This window comes from Vidua chalybeata, chromosome 3 (assembly GCF_026979565.1).
Source record: "Vidua chalybeata isolate OUT-0048 chromosome 3, bVidCha1 merged haplotype, whole genome shotgun sequence".
Lineage (NCBI taxonomy): Eukaryota > Metazoa > Chordata > Aves > Passeriformes > Viduidae > Vidua > Vidua chalybeata.
In genome coordinates this window covers 108,653,913-108,665,196 of record NC_071532.1, presented here as the reverse complement: position 1 = coordinate 108,665,196, position 11,284 = coordinate 108,653,913, and the positions used below count along the sequence as shown (strand labels likewise).

General features: G+C 48.9%; 1 long non-coding RNA gene across 1 annotated transcript; it reads right to left on the bottom strand.

The window, feature by feature from the left end:
* Nucleotides 1-6,926: 6,926 nt before the first annotated feature.
* On the bottom strand, nt 6,927-8,148 carry LOC128786339 (uncharacterized). The gene is made up of 2 exons (XR_008430250.1): nt 7,531-8,148; nt 6,927-7,235 (listed from the first exon to the last, which is right to left on the bottom strand). It is a non-coding gene; the product is annotated as an uncharacterized LOC128786339 (long non-coding RNA).
* Nucleotides 8,149-11,284: the final 3,136 nt, after the last annotated feature.

The following is an 11,284-nucleotide window of genomic DNA, read 5'->3' as shown; positions in this document are numbered from 1 at the left end:
GTTTGGTGTCTTTGGCTAGGAGTGGGAGATACGTGATGATCGTCATATGGCCAGTATTTGTCAAGAGTAACATTATCAAAACCTTCTGGAAGAGGTACCCCAACTAAGCAGGTTGAAAAAGGTTTGTCAGGGCTTGTGTCAGATAGGCAGATGGTATCAGAGCCTGCGGACTTGGCTAAAGCAACCCAGACATTAGTCTTTGGTTGACTTACAGGTAAAGCTTCACTACAAGAACTAAAACAAAAGAACAAAAGCAACATGCACGCGCGCAAACGGTAAAACTTCATTTTTTTCTTGAGCTGTTCCTGGCAGATCACTTTCTCCTGATGATTCTGCGCAGCTCAGGTCTGGGTGCTTGCTTCTTGGTTTGTGCTTGTGGAAGTACTGGCTGATGTGAGGGTGTCAGTGGGCTTCGATGTGTAGTAGGGCTTCACGTTCTTTGCTGGGACCCACTTAAGTCCTCCACCTGTGGAAACACATGCAAACCCCTTTCCCCATGTTATAAGATTGTATGGTCCTTCTATTTGTCCTGAATCTAAGTTTTTAATCAAAACTGGGGGTGCTCTTTTAGTTTTGCTTTTTTGTTGTTCAAAAAGTGTCTGTAAATGGGGGGGTCAGGCTCTTCTGCAGAGCTATTTAGAAAATTGTAAACATACAGAGCCTTATTCAGCCTCCTTTGAGGTGCAGCCTGGTCTTCTCCCCCTTTCTGTTGATCTAAAATGCGTTTCAAGGTTTGATGTGTTCTTTCTATTATACCTTGACTCGTGGGAGAGTAAGGAATGCCAAATGTATGGCGAACACCCCAGTCATTCAGGAACGCAGCTACTTCTTGTGAAGCATATGAAGGGCCATTATCTGTTTTGATTTCTTGGGGGACACCCAAATAGGAGAAAGCTTGTGAAAAATGCTGGCAGACATGCTTAGCTGTTTCTCCTGTATGTACAGAGGCAAAAACTGCGTTTGAGAATGTATCAATGGAGACATGGATATTTTTGAATTTCCCGAAAGAGGGGTACTTAGTAACATCTGTTTGCCATTTCTGTAAGCTCTCCAACCCTCGTGGGTTGGTGGCTCCTGAAGAGGGGACCGGCTGAACATGCTGACAGTTTGGGCAAGCCCGTACAATATTTTGTGCTTGCTCTAGGGTAATGCGAAAGTCTCGTTTGATTGCCTGTGCATTTTGATGCAGAAATGCATGACTCAATTTGGCTTGTTCAATAATGTTAGGTAAGGTGGTTGCAGCAAGCACTGAGGTGGAATTTTCAATGCCTGCTGTACCTTCCTCATCAGACGTTGCTGATGCCAGTGCATCAGCTCGTGCATTTCCCTCTGCCATGAATCCTGGAAGACCAGAATGAGCTCTGATGTGAGAAACAAAATAAGGATTAATTCTGTGTGATAAGGTTTGATAGAGACAGGTGAGCCAAAGACACAACTTGTCGTTGTTCACATCCTTTAGAACAGATCCTTCAATTCTCTTAATAATATTAGCAACGTATGCCGAATCAGTGATCAAGTTGAAAGGTTCTGGAAAGAGCTGAAATGCTCTTACAACTGCTGCCAATTCGACAATCTGAGGGGAACCTTCAACTTTTTGAACATCCTGTTCCCAGGACTTAGTATTTTTATTTTGCCATGTAACAACCGAATTGTGCGTTCGCCCTGACCCATCAGTGAAGATAGTGACCGCATCTAAGGGTTCTTCACTGATCAGGGGTTTTTCTTTGTAACATAATTTAGCTTTGATCATTTTGTGTGATGGATAATGAATAGAGCAAGTGCCTGGGAAATCGAGCAAAGCATACAGCAGATCTTCTGATTTTTGCATTGCCCAGTCAAAATAGGCTTTCTTCATGGGCAAATATATAATTGCAAATTCATGACCTGCTATAGAAAGAAGCCTTGCTCTGCCTTTGATGATGATTTGAGACATCATTTCTAGAGGTGTGAGGATTGTCTTTGGCGACCTGTAAGAAATAAAAACCCATTCAATTATTAGCAATGGGTCTTTGTGAGAAGAATCCCATTGAAAAATGAGACCGCACAGTCTCAGCTTTTCTCCTAAAATCGCAAGGAAAAAGGGTTTATCAGGAGCACAGCGATGCGCCTGCCTGTTCTGCAGAGCATCAGTAATGTTTTCCAGGGCCTTGTAAGCCTCTGGAGTGAGACATCTAGGGGATCTGATGTCATTGTCTCCTTTCAACAACTCAAAAAGTGGGGAAAGTTCATCAGCAGTGATTCCAAGGACAGGTCTAACCCAATTAATTTCCCCTAAAAGCTGTTGTAAGTCCTGCAAGCTACAAACATCAGTTCGGATTTGTATCTTTTGAGGAGTAATAGACTGTTCTGTTAGTTTCCAACCTAAATACTTCCAGGGAGCAGTCTCTTGTATTTTTGATTCGGATATTACCAGTCCAGCCTTTTTGATCTCAGCAACAGTACAATCACGGGTCTCTTCCATCTGTTTTTGTGTTGGTGCTGCAATGAGCAAATCGTCCATGTAGTGGAGAATAACTGACTGTGGGAACTGTGCACGGACTGGAGACAGCACGCGGGCCACAAAATATTGGCAGATAGTCGGCGAATTTCTCATCCCTTGTGGCAAAACTAACCAATGGTATCTCTGGAGTGGTTCTTGTAAGTTTGTGCTTGGAACGGAAAAGGCAAAACGAGGAGCGTCATCCGGATGCAGTGGGATGTTGAAAAAACAGTCTTTTAGGTCAATGATGACAAGTGGCCAGTTTCTCGGGATCATAGAAAGGTTGGGCAGGCCAGGTTGGAGAGGCCCCATATTCTCAATCACTGCGTTGATCTTTCTGAGATCATGTAACAATCGCCAAGTGTCAGAAGTTTTCTTATGGATCACAAACACAGGTGAATTCCAGGGGCTGTTAGTGGGCTTAATGTGGCCTTTTTGCAGTTGTTCGGCCACTAGATTTTTGAGGGCACTCAGCTTATTGTCTGGCAGGGGCCACTGGTCGACCCAGACAGGGGTGTCAGTTTTCCAGGTCAGTTTCAGGGTGCTGAGTGCTTTAGTGGCCCCTACGAAAAACCCAGTTCAATTTTTGCTCCCCATTCAGAAAGTAAGTCCCTTCCCCACACTGTGATGGGTTTCTGCACTACATAGGGACGGATTGACGCTCTCTTCTTGTCAGGCCCTGTAATGTTGATCACAGATTCACTTTGCAAGCAAGGAGTGACACCTCCAATGCCTGTGAGAGTACCTGGGGGAATGACCAACTTCCAGTCTGTTGGCCAACAGTAAGAAGAGATCACAGAGACATCCGCCCCCGTATCAATCATCCCCTTGATGTAAACTTGAACCCCACCATTTGACAATTCACAAGTTAGCATTGGTCGTTGCTGACTTATGTGTTGAACCCATAGAACTTCAGGATTTTCAGAAGCAACTGGGAAACAGCGTGGTGGCATTTGATCCATAGTCCCCATAGGCAGTGCTATAGCAATAGCTATAGGGGTTCTAGGTGGAATATGCAATGGGGGGTAGCAGGCATTGGCTAGCACCAGTAATTCTTCACTGCAGTTAACAGACATTACACAAGGCAAAACAAGCAGTCCCAAGATGCTATTCCTTTCTTTACCAACAACTAAAAAGTCTTGTCTTTGTTGTGAAGGCCCAGTAATCCCTGTTGAAATATAGTCATAGCCATCGTCCTTTAAAAAGGTTGTTGGCTTGGAGGTTGCCAAAGTGCACCAGGTCCCTGGGGGTAGTAGGCTTGGGTCATAACTTGGGATTGTGCTGGTGATGAAGCGAAGAGCTTCTGGGTCGGGGTATTCACAAATTTTGCCTCGGGAGCTTGGGGTGCCATTACTTGTTTCATCGCGCGATGGCGCTGCGCGCTCACCTTGGAGTTTTTTGGATTGTATTTCCTGCTTACATCTTGTCTGGATCGACACTGCCAGGCAAGATGTTTTCCCTTCTTGCAGATAGAGCAGCGATCGGTGGCTTGTGCACTTCGTGTGACCTCTGGGCAATCCCTCATGATGTGGCCAGGTTTTTTACAGAAGTAGCAAGGTCCTGGAGGTGCAGCAGCTTGCATGACAGCCACAGTGTTGTCTCTTTGCTGGGAACTTAGATGCAAGGCAGTTAGGATTTCAGTAAGTTTTTGGTCTCGTGCTTCTGCTTGTGCTGCTTGTGCTTGTGCTTGCGCTGCCTGTGCTGTAAGAGCCCTTTCAATTTTCTCTCCCAGAGTTTCTCCAAGTTCATTTACTTGAACTGTTGCTACATGCTGTGGGCTCCCAATTTTGCTGCAGGCATCAATCATTTCAGGCACTGTAGGTCTTTCTTTTCCCAGGGCTTTGATGACTCTCTTGCATTCCAAGTTTGCATTATTTTCAATGATGTCCCGTATCACTATTGGACGGGCTATATCATCACCGCATTGTCTTTCTGCTGCTTGGATCACCCGGTCCACAAATGAGGTGAATGGTTCAGATGACTCTTGACTAATTAGATTGTAGGCTTTTTCAAAAGTTCCTGCAGGCTGAACTTGCAAAAAAGCCTTGCGAGCCATCTTTTTGATGTCATCTAACACCATTCTGGGTAAATTCACTTGATTTTCATTTTGGTCATCCGGTGGGTCACCTATTAATTTAGACAGGGTGAGGGCGCGAAGGTCTGCATCAGTACATTGTCTATAAGTGTTTAGTACCCCTGTAAGCAGTCTCTTCCATTTAAGTTCCCATAGTATATACTGTGAGTCTGTAAGAATTATAGCAGCAAGATTTTTACAGTCATTTGGTGTGAGTGTATGTCCTTCCAGGGTACTTTTCAGCAATTGTCTAAAATATGGAGAGGAGATACCATTGTCCTTTATTGCTTTTCGCAATTCTTTCACCTCATGAGATGGGATAGCTGTCCAAGTTCTGGGACCACCGGCTTGCTGGCTGAATATCACAGGCAGTGCTATAGGGTTTAGGCTTTCTTCTTTGCAAATGTCACGTGTGATTTGATTCCAGTCTGTCAGTTGAAGATTGTCAAAACTTTTCTGGGGATTTTCTAAATTTGTGATTGATGCTGGTGACTTTTCAGCATTAAGAGAGTTGGCATTTGGAAATGCAATACAGTTCTCTATGTGTGTCACATTTGACCCTCCCCCTTCTCGTTGCACGGTTTGCGTGCTTGGCTGTAGTCCAGTCCTGCTTGGGTCAGGTGCAGGGTGCGGTGGCTGTGGCACGGTACCCAGTGACGATGGAGGCAGGTGAAGAGCGGCTGGAGGCTGCGTCTGCGCAGGAACTGCTGGTGGCTGTAGCGTTGGAGTTTCCAGAGGCTGTGCGAGGCGGGCTGCAGTGGGGGCCACTTGTGATGAGGCTGTAACAGGCTCCGGCTGGGGTGGTGGTGTGGGCGGAGACACTTGTAGACGCGGTGATCCCTGAAGTTCTGGCGACACGGGTGGGTGTCCTGCAGCTGGAATTGGGAGCGATGGTGCTGGCGTGGGAGAACACGGTGATGTCGGCTGGGGGTGGACTGCAGCATGGAGCGTGTGGGCGCCGGGAGGCTGGATCAAAGGCGTGGCGGAGGCGGCGTGGGGGGGCGGCGGCGGTGTCGCGGCGTGAGGCAGGTCTTCCGAGGGTCGCAGGGACTGCGCATGCGGGGGGCGTGTCACGGGGTCCGCGTGGTGAGGCATCATGGCGGCCGCCTCGGGGAGCGCAGCAGGGACCGTCTCTGTGGCCACAGAAGGGAACGGCAGGGCGCCGCCGCCCGCAGGGGGTGGCAGCGCCGCGGCGTGGAGCCCCGGAGCATCCCTGCGCGATGGGGGCGGGTCGGGCCGCGGCGGCACCGCGGCGCTCCGAGCCGGCAGCGGCGCCGCAAACAGCGGTGCGCTGGGGGGCTGAGAAGCAGGGGGCTGGGCTGCTCTCGCGGTTCCGGCGGTGGCCGCAGTCCCCGGCGCAGCTGCAGCGGTGGTAGGAAGGGGAGGGCTGGCCAGTGATCGCCGCGGAGCGGGGACAGGGCGCGGGGGGCTAGGCGGCGTATGTGCCGTGGAGCTCAGCCGCTGGTAGCTCGCAGTCTGGGCTGGAACAGGGACCATGGCGGTGGGCGTGTCTGAGGGGGGCAGTGACAACGGTGGGGGAGCCACCGCGCAGGAGGCGCGGGGCGGCTTGGCCGGCTGGACCGCTCCGTCCCGCGGCACAGAGGACGCTGCCGTGGTCAGCACTGTAGATGCGGAGTCGGCAAAAGGCGCCGGCGGCAAAGAAGCGGCGGATGCCTGCGGGATGTCAGGCAGCGGCAGCGCCGCGGCAGCGAGGGGAACCTGCGCTGCTTGCAAAAGCGTGGCCGCGTGACTCTGCAGGAGGCCGGCGATGGCAGTAGTCACAGAGGCACAGCACATGCCTGGGGGAGCGGCGGGACTCGCGGGGGGGAGGGGGGGTACAGCCGGGGCCGCGGGGGGAGGGGGGGCCGGGGCCGGTGTAGCGCCAGCAGCGGGGGGTGTAGGCGGGCTCGCTGGGGCAGAGGCAGGGGAGGGGCCCAACCTGGAGCGGGGGGGGCGAACCGCGGCAACCGGAACAGCAGAGGTTAGTGGAATGGGGGGTGCGGGGGTGGAGGGAGCGGCGGGAGGGGCTGCGGGGTCCGGTGGGGGGGCTGGGGCAACGGACGCCGCGACCGCATGGGCGGGGGGAGGGGCCGCGGACGCCGCAGCCGCGTGGCGCGGGGGGGGGGCGGGGGGCGTGCCCCGCTGCGGACTCGCGGCAGCGTGGAGGGGATTTTCAGGGACAGCGTGGCCAGGCTGAGCGGCTGCCGCGGGCGTTTGCTGTGCAGCAAACAGCTCAACCAAGGCTCTGCACGCCGGGAGAAGGGGAACGCCAGTCAAATCCCGGCGTGAAATATCATTAAAGAGTCTATTTCCAACTGAGTCCCAAAAGTCTCTGGTAAAGACGGCTGAACGGTCCGCATTCGGGAAATTAAGTAAAGTCCATTCTAAAAGGTTTTTAAGCTCTTGCTTAGGTAAAGTACTGTTACTGCAGCGTAAAGAATGCTTAAGTTCCTTATAGAGATCCCGATCAGGGGCAGAGTGGGATTGTCCCATTTTTACACCAGTGTAGCTCACCTCGATATCGCAGGGGCAGGGTCCTCACTCAGAACTCCGACGTGGGGGGCTGGCCAGGCACTCCAGTCGGCGCTCAGGACTCTGCTTGAGGTCCCCCTCAGAGCTCCGGTTTCAGGCGTCGCTCAGGAACGTCTTTCCGTGCTCGGGGCCTCCAGACTCCACTCAGAGCTTCAGTGCGGGCAGTGCAGAGCAATGCTCGCCTGTGCTCAGTGCACGTGGCGGGGTGCCACGGCGAGTTTCCTCAGAGAGCTCTAGGTAGCTGCCGCGCAGCAGCGGCCGCCTATGCTCGAGGATTGCCAGGCGAATTCCTCCAAGAGCTCCAGGTACTCGCTACCTTGTAACGAATTCCCGTGCTCGAGGATTGCCTCGGCAAAGTTATAGAGCTCCGGCTTCCACGTTGCTCAGCAACGATACGCCGTGCTCACGACACCGATTGGGAGGCTACAACTGGTTATTTAGTTACCGTCCATGGAGAAGTCTCCCACAGGTAGAAAAGCTGAAGAGGTCTTCAGACACGTGGGGTTGCCGGTCTGTGGGGGTCGGTCTTCCTCGTTGGGCGCCAATCTGCGGGGATTGCTGGACTCCAGGACGATGTGGGTGGGTGGTAACGAAGGATCTCTGAGGCCCGGTCTTTAGAGCATAGGGTTTATTGTAAAGGATGAAGGGCCTTGCTTAGAGTTGCTAGCCGCAACTCGTGGCAGGCCCAGGGAGAGCGGGGGGAGAGATGGTGCCAGGTGGGTGTCCCAGCAGGAAGGTCCAAGAGAGAGAGCGTCCGGTCCCTCGGCCACACCTTATCAGGGGGCTTCAAGGTGGGCTGGGACAGGACTTGGGCCAATGGGGTTACAGACATCGGATACTTCAGGGGAGGGTTACAGGTGAGGGATGAACCATACATTGGGGGGTGAGACAGGACATTCCATTTGACCTTAGGATCTATCAGAAAGGGGGGATTGCATTATTGTTTTCGGGATGCTCAGTAATGAAGGTTTGGTATTTCAAACCTTGTTTTCATCTCGATATCTGTATTCTCTGATTCTTTTGCCAGGCCCTCATATTTATAGGGCCTTGCTATTTCATCTTCCCCAACACTTGGGATGAATAAAGTTGGGATGATTCCAGATAGGGAATGTAAAGTAGCAGTCTTATCTATGAAATAATAAGGCTTAATTGGAACATAATGCTTACTTCCATAAAACAAAGCTTAATGCACATGCACAACCTGCCAGGTTATTCAGAGGGCAGCGAGGAAGACGGTGAGCCTTCCTCTAAAAGACCACCAAAAAGCCAAAAGACCCCTCAGCAACAAGTGGAGCACACACTATGCAGTACACTGATGTAGATTTCAAGAATTGAAAATAGGAGGAGATTTACAGAGAATTATTGATGAATATGTATTAGCATACAGTATATCAGTTTTGTTTGGATTCCTTTGTCTTTTGTATGTGAGGTAGGGTGAGAAGCCCTCCCTGTACCCTGGTCAGTTTCACTCATGCTTTATCCGAACCACTGCCAAATTTCATTTGTATGTGCTTGATTATATCTGATTGTATTATTTTATATAAAATTACTGCTCAATTAAAATTTCTACTAAATTCAATTTTATTGTTTATTAAATTAGACATGTAGAACTTAATTCATAACGCTACCAAGTGAGAATGTCCTGCAACTTTATTTTTACCTTCCACAGGGAAAAACATAAAGAGTATTCTGAATCTGTAGGAACAAGAGAATTGGTCTGAATTATCAGTTTGCCACTATGTAGTGGTTCATTTTGAGAGATAAAATGTCTCAATGTGTGGAGCTGTTTGGGACATGAATACTGGGTTGTGTTTGGTACTATATATTAAAATCACTGATATTTCCTGATATGTGGGGAGGGCTATGAATCTGGGTCCCTATCAGAAATGTCAATCAAAAATAGTCATGTATCATTTAGAGGAGGACATGACTTTGTTATTCCTGTTTATCTGTGGCTGCTGTGTCCAAATCTTCTCTTTGCAAAGACTCTGAGATCTCAAGTGAGAAGAGTGTGTGCAAACAGTCTGTGGGGACAGGCCCTTTTGAGTGCCCTCTCCTTGCTGCAAAACACATCAGCCATGATGCACAGGTCAAGCTTTTTGATTAAAAACTGCCACCTTTTCCAAACTCCTTGGAGAAGACGACTTCACTGTATTCTCCAGGAATTCCTACAACTTCCTTCCTTTTAAATATTCGTTTATTTCTGCTGTTTTACTTTTGAAGCTCATCTTTGAGCTGAGACCTCTAGCTGAGCTTCTCCAGCTTTCACCCCTATTTATGAAAATCAGAACCAGCATTTAAGTGGAATTCTCAGTCTCCTCATGGAATTGTATGTTTTCAACAACTAAATCTTGTTTAAGCTGGTATTTGCAACCTCAAGCATAGTAATTTTTAAATTGTTTTCTTCTGGCTGCCTGCACTGATTTGCATGTTACTGCCAGAGGGATTATTTACAAAGTCTAAATTCAGTCTAGGGACACTAAACTCCCTAACTTCCCTTGGCAGGGACTGAAGAATCCACTTTGATTGATACGTTTTGCTCTTTCACTACAACCAGTTTAATACATAATACTTGTGTGTTGGTAAACCCAGTCCAAGTGAGTAACTTGGGTCACAACAACCCCTTCAGTGCTGCAGACTGGGGAAAGAGTGTCTGGAAAGCTGTAAAAGGACTTGGGCGTGCTGGGGACAGCAGCTGAACATGAGCCAGGTGTGCCCAGGTGGGCAAGAAGGCCAAAGGCAGCTGGGCTGTACCAGCCATGGTGTGGCAGCAGGACCAGGGCAGTGACTGTCCCCTGTGCTGGGCACTGCTGAGGCCACACCTCAAGTGTTGTGTTCAGTTTTAGTCCCCTCAGGATAAAAAAGACATCGAGGGGCTGGAGTGTGTCCAGGGAAGAGCAGCAGAGTGGGGGGAAAGGTGGTAGAGTTGAAGCCAGAAGCTCACATTTATTAAACAAAGTCATTATTTGTTGTAACCATGATATTCATGCTGCACTGGTGAAAAAAATATCAGGTATGCAGTGAGGAAAGTCACACAGGGAGTAAAGACATCTCTGACATGAAAAACCAGCTCTTTCCAACTGGGCAATAGGCTGCCCTCTCAGGGACAACTTTTTTTTTTTCCCCAGCATTCTCAAATTTGCAATGAAATGTTCTAATTTGAATAAACAAGGCAAAGGAGAAAAAGACCAGGAGGTGGGAAAGGAGAGATTGGAGGTTAATTCACCATTCAAATATGAAGCATACTACAGCTGTTTCAGGGGTGTGAGAAGACAGACACTAATACACTAAGAGAGGAAAGGAAATGGCATCATAGGTGCTGAAATAAAATGAAAGCTACTATTCTGTCAAAAAAAGAGAAGAATAAAATATTTTGTCCATGGTATGGAATTTGACATTGCCAACATGCTCATATTTAATATGATGACCATTTTCCCAGACCTCAGTTTAACAGTAGTATGAACAGCAATAACTCTTATTTTCAAGGGCTCAAAGACAAAACCATGCTCTGTTATGCTGGATATTGCACAAATAATCACACAGGGACACTTTCTTACAGGTTTTTTTTCAACCATTTATTGACATGTAGATTTTGGTAGCAAACTTCACTGACTTTTCCTTTGCATTTTGGTCCTGCACTCCATTTTTTGATGATTCCTTTGTGTCATTCAAACAATGGGGAAAAAAATCCAATTTGTAGAATGGAGCACACTCTACCCTCTAAAAAGCCAGATTCAACAGATTGGATCATTTAAGACTCTCCAGTTTTGTTTTACTGTAAAATGATGGCAACAAGGACTTGATTGTCTGTGATCCTAAGATCAGAAGTGTTCTGGAAGCAACAAAACAGCAAATAGGACTGGGAGACAAGGGATCACAGTGTGTAGGGCTGGGACCAAACCTGCCCAGATTCTTCAAGCAGCTTCTTCCTGGGAGCAGCAAGGGCAGCTCTGCAGGAGTCTGCCCTGCTTCAGGACTAGGCCTAGCTCTGCTCCTTTGTATCTTTTTCATTTGATCTAGTGCTGATTTGGGATCACCCCTTCCTCTTTTGAATAATAAAACTCAATCCTCTCCTTTTTGCTAGGAAATCCAGAACCATGCTGAGAGGGACCATCCCTCTAGCAGCACAGGTGAAACTGGTCCTTCTCTTTGTTCCTTAACTTTGATAGTAGGACTAGGATCTGGCAGAACAGGGGCAA